Here is a 13,204-nt window from a genome sequence, read left to right as displayed (position 1 = left end):
TGACATTTGTAAACAGCTGGAAGTCATCCTGTTTCTGTCAAATGATTGGCAGCTGCTGTAAATTGGTGTGTTCAAAGACCACCCGAGAGTCTTGTAACTGTGATACTGATACCAGATGTACCTCAAGTAACATCCTCTCCTGTGGGTCCTGTCTCCTCCACAGAAAGTACAGAACCTGTCATTACTCATCCACTTGACTGTGTGTGTGGTGTGTCAATAGTAGATCTAGGCATCCAGTACAGGGTCAACGGGACCAGGGAGGACTCAAGGTGTTGTACCAATCCCCTTAACCAACAAGTTTGAGGTGCTCTCTCTCACTGAAACATAAACTGAGCCAGTGGGAGTCACTTCACATGTTTTGGGGAAACCTGTTTTGTCCAGTGTCAAGAGGAGGGAAGTGCAAAAGGATAGTGGCCTATTAATAATTAGCAATTCAAATGTTTGGAAAATGGTGGTACCCCTTGGGGAAATGGCAGCAAAAGACAGGAAAGGACACCAGGTGCACTCTGTGTATGTGCCTGGGGCCTGTTCCAGCAGCCATTGAGGGAGCAAGATGCACACATTGGAACAAATGATGCCTGTCATCTGGAATCTGAGGTCATACTTGGGTCATTGCAGCAACTGGCAGAGAAGGTTGAGAAGACCAACCTTGCAAATGGAGTTTCAATGAAGCTCTCAATTTGCAGCATTGTCCGCAGAACTGATCATGGCCCTTTGGTTCTGAGTCGAGCAGAAGCACTGAATCAGAGACTTTGAAGGTTTTATGACAAGCTAGGTTGTGATTTCCTGGACTTGTGCAGTAGGGTTGAGAACTGTGGGTCCCTCTAAAAGGGTCAGGTGTGCACTACACATCAGAGGCTGCTACTCAGGTAGTTGACTGTGTATGGGGTGCACACAAAGGTTTTTAGATTAGGTAACATTTCGTCAAATCCAGATAACGGTAGCTTTAGGAAACCAGAAGTATAGTGTGAGATCGAAAGAAATGCCTCCCACAGGTGGGAGTATTAAAATCCTAATGGTAAACTGCTGAACCATTCAGAACAAAGTGCCAGCATTTGAAGTGCTCACGAAAAGCAGCAAAGCTCAGACAATACTAGGTACAGAAAGCTGGTTGTAACCTGACATTGATAGCAGTGAGATTGTTGGGGATCTGGGAAATGGAGGTAGTGTACTTGTTGCAGTAGACAAGGAACTAAAATCCACAAAGATAGAAACTGAAGCTGCATGTGAGATAGTTTGGACAAGACTTAGTATCAGGGACAGGCATAAAATGATGACTGGATCCTTCTATCGCTCACCAGGCTCCCTTACTGATGTAACCAAGAATATTAAAGAAAACCTCAGTTCACTCGCATGTACGTTCCCCAATCATACAGTAATCACTGGTGGAGACTTTAATCAGCCAACAATAAATTGGGAGAATTACAATTTTGTTAGTGGTGGGGGTGATAAGACATTCTGTGAAACTGTACTAGGTACCTTCACCGAAAACCACCTAGAACGGGTAGTTAGGAACCACACTTGTGATGGAAACATACTGGATCTAATGGCAATGAACAGACCTGACCTCTTTGAGGATGTCCACATCAAAATTGGTATCAGTGATCATGACATGGTCATGGCAACATTGATTTCCAAAGCACAAAGTGTAACTAAACCAAGTAGAAGTGTGTGTATATAAAACAAAGTGTAGGGTAATAGTTAGAGATGCTGAATGAAACACATTTGGCTGCCAAGAGAGCAATGTATGATGCCTTCAGTGAGAACCACAATAGAATATTGTCAAATAATCATTCACAGAACCCAAAGGAACTCTGATTGTATGTAAAGCCTGTTTTTGGTGCCGAAGGTAGCTAGCATCCAGTCTCTACCGAATGAGACAGGAACTGAAAATGAAAGTAGAAAAGCAAAAATTGAAATGCTTAACTCTGTTTTCAAATGTACTTTTAGACAGGAAAACCCAGGTGAATTGACCTTGTACCACTGAAAAGATATACGAAATACGTATTAGTGTCAGTGGTGTTGAGAGACATTTGAAATTGTTTAAATTGAACAGTGCTCCAGGGCCCAATGGAATCCTTATCTGATTCTGTATTGAATGTCCAATTCTTGGAAAAGAGCATACCTCGGACCCATCTACGGGAAGGGTAGTAGTTGTGATCCACAAAACTACCGTTCAATATCCTTGACATCAATTTGTTGTAGAACTTTAGAACATGTTCTGAGCTCAAACATATTAAGTTACCTTGAACAGAATGACCTCCTTAATGCCAACCAGCATGGATTCTGAAAACATCGATCATGTGAAACCCAACTTGCACTTTCCTCACATTTCATACTGGTAGCTTTTGATCAAGGCAGTCATGCAGATACAATATTTCTTAATTCCAGAAAATCATTTGACTCAGTATCACACCAACATGTTTATAGTCAAAAGTATAGTCATATGGGGTATCAAGTGAAATGTGTGACTGGATTGAGGACTTTTCGATAGGGAAGACACAGCATATTATCTTGGATGCAGCATCAACATCAGATGTAAAAGTAACTTCAGGTGTATCCCAGGTAAGTATGTTGGGGACCCTTGCTATCCACGTTGTGTATTAGTGATGTTGCAGACAATATTAATGGTAACATCAGGCTTTTTGCAGATGATGCATAAATGAAGTACTGTCTGAAAGAAGATGCATTTCAGTGAGATCTTTATAAGATTTCATAACAGTGCAAATATTTGCAACTTGCTTTAAATGTTCAGAAATATAAAATTTTGCACTTCACAAAACGAAAAACACACTATCTTATGACTATAATGTCAATGAGTCACTTTTGGAATTGGCCAATTCATACAAATACCTGAGTTTAACAATCTGTAGGGATATGAAATGGAATGATCACACAGGCCCAGGTGTGAGTAAAACAGGTGGTAGACTTCAGTCTATTGGTAGAATACTGGGGAAGTCGAATCAGTCTACAAAGGCGATTGCTTACAAATCACTCATGTGACCCATCCTAGAATATTGCTCAAGGGTATGGGACCCATACCAGATATGACTAACAGGGGATAATGAACATATACAGAAAGCAAAAAAGGCAAAAGCAATTAACAGTTTTCAAAATTCTAAACCAGAGGTCTTTTGTGGAATGGGTAACTTTGTCATAAAGAAAAATAATGCCAATGATTTATCTATTCAACAGAATTGTGGCAGATGGGTAGATGGTATTTTTCATGAAGCTCTTAAAATCATGGTTACCCTCCAGGTGTTTAAGAAAGGAGAAAGACACTTCCCTAGTAACTACAGGCCAATCTCAGTTGTTCCACTTTATCAAAAATAACATAAAACTGTACACATAAACAAATAAATGGTTATTTTGAAAATATGAGGTTATTGAGTGCAAAACAGTTTGGCGTTAGATTAGATCTGTAAACAGTAGGAGAGTAGGAAATCTGTTAGATATTGTATATGGTGGTGTTGGAAAAATATCAGCTACACGTTTTACACTTACAGACTGGAGCAAAGCCTTCAACTTGATGTCACATGAGACTATATTAATATAATTAGCTCACTATGGCATTAAAGATAAATCATTAGGTATATTTAGAACCTATCCAACTGGCAGGCTACAACAATTATATACAAATGATCAAGCAACATGGTTGTTGAAAATAAAATGTGTAGTACCATAGGGGTAAATTCCTAGACCCCTTCTCTTCATTGTTTATATAAATGATTTCTCAAGTCATATACCATTTGAAAATGTGCTGTAAACTGATGATGTAACACTGATAATAACCGGTGGAAACATAAAAAGTGTTTAAAATAACAACAGAGAAATAATCAAGATGACTAATCGCTATGAGAGGTCCATTAACAAGACAAAAACAGAACTACGTTTCTATCTCACAGCAATGAAACCTGAGCATAAGAATGGGAAATTACTTGGACTTGTGGTTGATAAAAGACTGTCTTAGGATGGACACATAAAGTACTTAAGCAGCAAACTAGCAAGAGTACTATTTTTGTTACATAAATTAAGAAAAACTGTCAGTAAGAACTATTGTTATACTGCATTCTTCCAGTCACAACTGCAATACGAAATACTGTTGTGTGAGACATATCAGGTGTAGAAGTATGAAACCAGAATTTGGTTGCAATAATTACACATCTGTTGAAAAAAAAAAAAAAAAAAAAAAAAAAAAAGAGAGTTCTTCTTTTGAAGCAAACTAGTCAGCAAGCCATTTTCATACTTATTGTTGTTCAGCGACAATGTGTCCAGCTGATGCAAAGAGATGATAATTGGATGGACCCAAGTCTGGAGAATAAACTGCATGCCCTAGGTCCGCAGCTCGTGGTCATACGGTAGCATTCTCGCTTCCCACTCCCGGGTTCGATTCCCAGCGGGTTCAGGGATTTTCTCTGCCTCGTGATGACTGGGTGTTGTGTGATGTCCTTAGGTTAGTTAGGTTTAAGTAGTTCTAAGTTCTAGGGGACTGATGACCATAGATGTTAAGTCCCACAGTGCTCAGAGCCATTTGAACCATTTTGCGTGCCCTAACTGAATGCCTTGCCTTGATCATTTCTCTGACTCGTTTTGCTGTGTGTGATGGGGCCTTATCATGGAGCAATATGACTTTGTGTTGCCTTTTTCCATATTCTGGTTGTTTTTCACATAATGCTTGATTTAAATTGATCATTTGCTGTTGTTAGTGATCAGTGTTAATGGTTTCATCAGGTTTTAGCAGCTCATAGGGGAGAGTGGGACTAGTGTGGATGGGGGGGGGGGGGGGGGGTAAGAGTCGACACAGAATTATTTCAGTGAAATAATCTTTGGAATTTTGTATGTTCATGTTGGTATTTCTGTAGGATGTAGTAAACAATCAAACGAAATTTGGTGCCATTCTGGTTATCGTTGCAAGCAAGAGAAGTGAAAATTTGATTTCTGTCCTTTCTATTTGATTTTTTGTCATAAACACATTTGAAGACTACTCCAAAAGGTTAGTACTGAAGATATAAACTGTTGTGGCTTATGAAGATTTCCCTAACTTTTGTTTGTGTAATGTTTCATCTAAATACAATACATTTTCTACAAATTGATTTCATATCCAAAATGGCTCTCTGGGGCAAGTGTATACATTTGAAGAGGGGCAAGTGTGGACGGTGTCCACTGTTAACCCAGTCTTGATTTAGAACAGAGGCCAACATCTAGTTTCAAAATTTTACATTCATAAACAATTTTAGTAAATTATCTATATTGCAGATGGTGAGGACATAGATTCAGAAAACTGACAGGGCTAATATTGGTGAAGAAAAAGTTCAGAAAGCGGTTAAAGAAGCTTTGTTCAAAAAAGGGAGTATTCAACGAACTGCAGAGAAATTTGGATTAAAGAAGTCTATGCTACAGAAAGAGATCACCACAGCCAAGAAATGTGCTGCTGAAAGCATTCAGACCTGTCCAGGTGAGTTTCCAAACAACTATGGCACCATATAATAATTCTATTGTTCTTTGTAAACCAACTGTCTTAGACAAATAACAGATACAGTTGTGTAACTGCAAAAATCCTTTTCTATTCCGTACATTGTGGCTGACTTCATTACATACTTTTTGAGATATGTGTGATACAAGTGATTCTGGAAATTCAGATGAAGAAATCCAAACAGAGTCAAAATACATAGTTTGCTAGGTTTTTACAGATCCTCAAGAGAAATTAGTAGCTCAATACTTCATGAAGGCATCAAATTTACATTATGGACTGACATACAACCAAGCACGTGAACTGGCATATATGTATGTTAAAAAAACTCCAAAAAGGAAATTACCCTAGGAGTTGGGACGTAAAGCATATAGCAGGAAAGGACTGGTTGTATGAATTTTTACATAGGCAACAGAAGCTATCTCTTCATAGACCTGAAAATATGGGCTTCACAAGGGATGCAACATTTAACAAAGTAAATGTTAACCTTTTCTTTGACAATTTTTTGAGTGTATTGGACAAATTTAAGTTCACACCATACAGGATAATGAACTTGGTTGCAGCCTCCTAAAGCTATTGGAGAGCATGGCAAGAAGCAAGTGGGAATGGTAGCATGACAAGAGAGAGGGGAAAATGTCACCATGTGTGCTTTCTGTTAAGCCTCAGGGATGGCCATACTGCCAGTGTTCATTTTTCCATGAGTCTATATAAAAGACAAATTTCTCGATGTTGTGCCAGATGGTAGTATTGGATTCACCAACAAATCTGGATTCATGACAACCGAATTGTTCCTCAAAGTTTTGAAGTGTGTAGCTAAGCAGATGAGCTGTCTGAAAGACAACTGCCCACTCAAACTTCTGGACACTCATGCAAGCCACATTAGCACTGATGTTATCAATATGAGCTGAGATGGTGAAATCACTCTGCTGACATTCCTATCACACTGTTCCCACAGGATGCAGCCACTAGATATTAGTGTGTTTGGGCCATTTAAGGGATATCTAAGAACAGCAATGGCTGACTAGATGAGAATGCATACTGGTCGTCCAGTCACTATTTCAGAGATCTCTATGTTTTGTGGATAGCATTTCCACTTTCATTTATCCAAAAAAATATCGCTTTTGGCTTCAAGGTGCCTGGATTGTGGTTACTTAATCAGTTGGCATTCACTGAAGATGATTTTAGGCCATTGGAAACAACTGAGTACCCAGGAGCCTCTACATCAAGTTCTGCCACACCTTCTCCTGTGGAACCTACAAGTTTGTGTGATGCTTCACCTTCCACTTCAGGTGCAGTCCTAACTGAAATTCCAACTCTTGAAGACTGTCAACCTTTCTCAAAAGCCACAAGGTGAGAAGGAAAATCAAGGCAATAGAAATCTGAAGTTTACACTAGTATTCCAATCAAAGATTAATTGGACGCAGCAGTGGTGGGTAAAATGAGATCAGCTTTAAAGAAGAATTTGTTCCAGAGCAAGAAGGACCTGAAGATTTCACAAAAATAAAATCAGTGATGATACAGACAGTGAACTGGAAATCCTTTCATCCACTGTGATGGAATCTGAGGATGAGGGATGTTGTGAAAGAGGCGACAATGAAGCCCAAACCTTACAAATGTTGACAGATGATGAAGTGAGGTCTGGTGATTTTGTTTTGGTTCATTTTACCACCAAGAAGACTTTAAATATTATATTGGGAAAGCTGTGAATACTGTTGGGAAAGAGAAAGTGTATGTTTCCTATCTGTGGAAAAAAGGATCTGGATTTGTATTCCCTTTTGTCCCAGATGAGTCAATAGTGGAGAGATCTGATATTATTTGTCTCTTATTTTCTACAAACACAACTGGGACGCAAAGGCATGGGAGGATGCTGCAGTTTAATGTTAATTTTGGAAAGTACAATATTTGTTAAAAATATCAAAAAAATTCTTTAGGTTAATATTGATGTTTCACATTTATCAAGAATAAATAAAACTTTTTTTTTGGGAAACTTGGCTTTATTTATATCAAAAACATGCTGTCCACTTTTACCCATGCTATTTCAATCAATGACCACATTTGCCTCACCACGAGGCAAAGGTGGGCAGATTTCAGACATCTTCCTTTTTTTTTAGCTAGTAGTCAAAATTTTGAAGATACAAAGAATTGCTTTAATGATTCTAGTAGGGTGAAAACTGGTGAATCCAAAGATACTGAGCTGCACGGAGTGGCCGTGCGGTTCGAGGTGCCATGTCATGGATTGTGCTGCCCCTCCCACCGGAGGTTCGAGTCCTCCCTTGGGCATGGATGTGTGTGTTCTTAGCATAATATAATTTACCTTAGTTTAAGTAGTGTGTAAGGCTAGGGACTGATGACCTCAGCATTTTGGTCCCTTAGACATTCACATTCACAATTCACACACTCACTCACTCACAAAGATACTGAATTTAAAAAGGTTGCCTCAAATGGTTTTCGGATAAAACATGAAACATAAAAAATGCCCACACTAGCCTCAACCTCCCCTAATAGATGACACCCATCTGATCCCACCAAACACAGATCATTGTCTTCTTTCTAAAGAGTTTTGGTCATTCAGTGGATGTCGATTGTTTGCCTGGATTCACCCACAAATTACAATGCTTAGGATTCTGAAAATATATCCATTTTTCATCACATGGCACTATTCGATGGAGAAACAACTTTCTTTTGTATCTGATGAGCAGCATTTCACAAGATGCCTTTCATTCAGTTCATGCGGAACCCATCTTCCCACCGAAGGGAAACGGCTCTCTGCATCACATGCAATTGTTCCATGAGTTCCTATTGAGTTTGAGTATCATCTTCATCCACAAAGGACTGCAATTCATTGTCTTCAAACTTTTTCTGTGGCTTCCCACTTTCGTCATTTCTCACGTCAAAATCACCACTTTTTCAAACATTCAATTTGATTCTGCAGCAGTTTTCTTCAAATGATAACAAAAAACCAATGCTGTCTGCAAATCGTAGTTCGAGGTGATGAGGCTATGGTCGTTTTGGTTGTGTATGAAGTACCGCTGAGCGTGCCCGTCTGACTTCAGAATGTGCTAGAGGTTTGCACGAAGTTGAGGCGTTGGTGTTGTGCACGTTTTCTGTGTGCAGGCTTGTGTTTGGTTTTTATGTATGTGTTATTCATCCCTAAAGAGACACGTAAGGGTTAATTAATGGTGTTTGTGAGAAGTTTCTGGTGGTTTATTTCCTAAACTTTGAATGAGAAAATGGGGCGAAGTTTGTGTTGTTTTGTACAATTTTGTGGACTTGTCTTCAGTAAGTGTGTAAATGGTGGTTTGGCCTATGAAGTCTCTTATATGTATGTTGGGGATGTATCTGCCAGCACCTGAGATAACATGGAAAACTTTGTTCTGGAGACTTTGTAGTCGGGATAGTGCTGTGTCTGATGCCATAGACCATATCTCCGAGCCATAAAGGATGACTGGAAGTATGAGCTGGCGCCAGAGGAGGAGTTTGCACTGAATGGTTATTCCATCGCCTTTCAGCAGAGGATATAACCTGCAGAAGAGGGTGCAGCCTTTTTTTGCTGTGGTGGTGAGATGCCTGTTCTATGTTAGGCGTCAATCTATTTTGAGGCTCAGGTAAATAACTGAATTTCTCTAAGTTAACTCTTTGCCACCAATGGTGAGTTGATTATCAGGGGGCCTGATTTTAGGGGTGAAGTAGATCGCCTGACATTTGGCAGGATTGATCTTTATTTTCCACCAGTTGCACCACTGCATTATCTTATTGAGATGTTGTTGGAGGTGGTGGTGTATAAGGAGGAGGCTGTGACTGCTTCTGTGTATGGCGGTGTCATCTGCATAGAGAGCAATCTCTCCACCAGTCTGCCTAGGGATGTCATTCGTAAATATGGTACAAAGGACAGGACCTACACCGAACCTTGCAGGACTCCTACTGCAATCCATTGTGTCTGGCTGGACTTGTCTCTGTTCCTCACGAAGAACTGACGTCCTGTAAGGAAGGAGTCGATGATCCAGATTATGTGTACTGGGCACCCTATCTGATCTAGTTTGTAGGTTAGACCATCATGCCAAATGTGTTGAAATGCTTTTTCTGTGTCCAGGAACACTGCTTCTGCTGCTTCTCTCCTTGCATTGGCCAGACAAATGTGTTCGACCAAGTGAAGGGATTGTTGGATAGTGGAATGCTCAGCATGGAATCCAAACTGTTAGGCACAAGGATATTGCTTTCAGTCATAAACTGACAGAGGGGTGAAAGGATTATTAATTCTAGGATTTTACTCAGGCCAGTTAGGAGAGCAATGGGCCTGTAGCTTTCGGGAAGGAGCAGTTTTTATTGGATTCGGGTAGGGTGATGATCTTTGCAGTTTTACATGTTGAGGGGAAGTATGTGAGTTTCAAGAAAGCATTATAAACACTTGCTAGGTCGGATATGGTGGGAGGGGGAAGGTGTTTTAGGAATGGGGTGCGGATGCAGTCGGGGTCAGCAGATTTGTGGTTACCCTGCTGCTCGATGAGAGCACACATTGTCGACTCGCTAACGGGCATGAATTATTTAATTGAGTGCGTATTTCTTATTTGAGTCACTCATCTGATAACTATTCACTCTTGCCAATTGTGGATGACGTGAGTTTGGAATTGTGCCTCCAGCGATTTTGCTATTATTTCTGCCTTTTCTTGCTTGTCGTATGCAATTATGTTCTCACCGTAGAGTGGTGGGAGCTTTCCACTGCCAGATCATTTTCCAGATTTTTCGTCTGGATATGTCTGCTTCAGTAGATCTTAGTTTCTTCTCCCAGCAGTGGCTCCCTGTGCTCTTGTACTCTTTATCTCACCTCGTCCTCTAGACTTTGCAGCAGGCGGCGGACAGATGGGTCGTGATAGCGTTGCCTCCTGCTTTTGGTGACTAAGAGGTCCCAGATGTCATGGGGCAAGTCCCTGGCATCAGGATCAGTGGTTATCCTGACACTAGTTTCTCAGTAGCTTTGTCCACGTCTCCTTCCATCTGAAGTGGGGGAATTTCTTCCATGTGCTCTTCCACCAAGTGGGTATATCTGTCCCAGTTTGTGATCATGTGTGTGTTTGCCATTCTCCCGGCATTGTCTTCAACACTGACTAGATCCAGCATGACAGGACTGTGGTCGGAGTTCAGCTTGTAGTGCACTGTGGCCACCACATCGAAATCAAAGTTTTTTGTGACAAAAATAGCTAAGATATCAGAATTTCTGTCTGTGTTGCCAGGAATGTGTGTGGGCTCATCTGGGGCGATGACACTAAGGGTGGCATGCCCCTCGACGATCCCCCGCAAAGTCCTGCCACTTGCATTCTCAGCACGACAGCCCCAGGCTCTATGTTTCAAATTTAGGTCCCCTTCTACCAATACATGATTGCCAGCCCCACGTAGAACCTGAAGGTCTTGTACAGAGATACGTGAAGTGTTGGAGGGAAGGGGGGGGGGGGGGGGGAGGGGGCGATGGTAGGTCAAAATAATTTGCCAAAGGTTTTAGCCAGTTTTGATTTATACACCAGCAGCCTCAATACTTTGAGTCTGCATGAGTTCCAAGCAGCGCAAGCACCTTCTGCCCTTAACCAATACCGCTGTCCTGCCGCCTGGGTGGTCCAACGGTCGTACTGGTGGATGGCGTAATTTCTGACAGCGAATCGGTCGTCAGGCTTCAGGTGTGTTTTTGTCAGACACGTAATATCAATGGCCTGCGGTCTAGAATGTCTTCTAAAATGGTTTCCTGGTTTTAACACCATTGGCGTTCCATGTTGCTATTTTTATTATTCTGGACCTAAAGGGATCCATCAAGGCATGTCATCAATGTCACTGCTCCTTTGGCAATAATCATAAATTTTAATAGGGCATCAGGCACACCACAGAGATTTGCCAAGGTGTCCTTAATTGTGTTAAACAGGGTAATGAGACCGAATCCTGAAAACAGTTGCCACAGCTTTCTCAGCTCATTGAGAAACATTGCCAGTTGAGTGCTGTGTGGTAGCATGCTCAGTGTCCTGGGGAGGGGAGGGCTGAGGTGGTGGAGCGGGAGGTGGCCAGGCGGCAGCGGCATCAGGGCATGTGGTGGGGGAAGCGCAGGATGGGATTCAGGCCTGGGCACATTTGGTCTGTGGCTTTTGACATCAGGAGAGCTCATACCTGTGGCTGTGTCTGCAGGTGTAGAGCTCGCGGCCGTTGTCGCAGCTGCAGCAGTAGTTTGCAGGGATGACTGCGGGTCACAGCTGCAGCAGTAGTTTGCAGGGATGACTGTGGGGAATGGCTTGCCATCAGCTTCAGTCTAGTAGGGCAGCAGCTGTAGTTCACTGGATGGCTGTCGCCGCAGAGAGTGCATTTTGCCGGTGTGTCCCGTTTCTTGGTACATGCCTTACTGAGGTGGGGTCCGGCGCACTTCGGAGGGTGATTGCAGTTTTTGGCAGTGTGAAAGAGCTGCTGGCACTGGTGGCACTATACAGGACCTACAGGTTGCCAATATTTTTCAATGGTTATGCCACAGTGCAACAGGTGTTTGATCGCATATAGTTCATGGTTTTGCTGGGCAGGGAGGATGCGCGCTTTTTGCGACCTTCACCTGGTTTTGCAGGGTCAGAGGCGCGTGTTTCTTATTTGACCTCTATGACTTTAAATTTGCAGAAGATGAGGTCTGCCTTGATTTCTGCTGGGTCAGTGTTGTGAGGGAGCCCTTTAAACACCTCATTGAATGTGTCTCACTTTGTTGTTGGAGAAGTGTAATGGGGAATGTTGTTCATCTGGAAATAATCTTTTATCATACTATAATCAGGAGGTGTGGAGGCCTGAAATTTTACCGATGTGCCCCTGCATGAGGTGTTGAGGACACCTTTTAACATCAGCACAATTTCTCTCATTATTTTCGTGGTGCCATTTTGGATTGGGGCAATAATGGGGGGTATCTTTTCCCTCTTCTGTTTTGGCTGGGACCCTGATGTTGAGGGTTGATCCCTCTTTGCCATAATTTCATCCTCTTCTGGGGATGAAATCGGGGCAAGGCTTTGGAAGTGGTGATATTGGCGACTACAGTCTCCTCACCCAGCTCCATGTCATCTCCAGTAGTGGAACAATCTGAAGCCAAGCGACTAGGAACCAGATGCTTTGTGGCTGGCATCACATCTGTGTCCATTTGTTTGCATGTTTTAGCTTTAGTGATATTTGTGAAGGGATGGCTGTGGGAGCCCAAAGACTGGATGTCACAGCGGACTGGGGCTTTGGATTTACCCAATGTATTTGCGATAGTGGTTTCCAAAGTCAGACCGACATTGCAAGGGGCTCTGGTTATTCATTCGCTGGCACCGTTAGGTTTCCCTGAAGAGTGCCAGCCCTAGCATAGAAAATGCAGGGGTCCCCAGGTAGCACCACAGGCGCTGATGTAGGAATTTACCCACTCTTGGAGGAGCAGGGGGAGTACCCTGTGACAGTTTCTGACTGGGACACATTGGTGGCAGATCAGACGGCTCGAAACAAAAACAGCCCAACTTCCACGACCACCGTGCTGCCAGTAGACCAGCAGCAGCTGCGGCACTAAGAGACCCTGCCCAGGTCTTCACACAACGAATTTGTCACGCACACACAAAGCGTGTGTTTTTGCACACAACAGTTTAACTGCGTTGTGTACACACAACCCACATGATGACTTTTGCTTCGCTACGGCTGGCAGCACAACATCCGCCCATCACGAGTCCTCCCCCTCAAATGGGTTCGAGGCACTTGTTTACG

The 13,204-nt window shown here is 42.3% G+C and overlaps 1 protein-coding gene across 1 annotated transcript in view; it reads left to right on the top strand.

Moving 5' to 3' along the window:
- Positions 1-5,271: 5,271 nt before the first annotated feature.
- Positions 5,272-13,204, top strand: part of LOC124596029 (transcriptional adapter 3-B) — a 57,013-nt gene continuing 49,080 nt past the window's right edge. Inside the window, exon 1 of the mRNA XM_047134991.1 lies at positions 5,272-5,455. The gene's annotated coding sequence lies outside the window, so the exon portion shown is untranslated. The remainder of the gene's footprint in view (positions 5,456-13,204) is intronic.

The sequence above is a fragment of the Schistocerca americana genome, chromosome 2 (genome assembly GCF_021461395.2).
Source record: "Schistocerca americana isolate TAMUIC-IGC-003095 chromosome 2, iqSchAmer2.1, whole genome shotgun sequence".
Lineage (NCBI taxonomy): Eukaryota > Metazoa > Arthropoda > Insecta > Orthoptera > Acrididae > Schistocerca > Schistocerca americana.
Note: the sequence above shows the minus strand (reverse complement) of the source record. Positions and strands in the feature narration are given on the sequence as shown.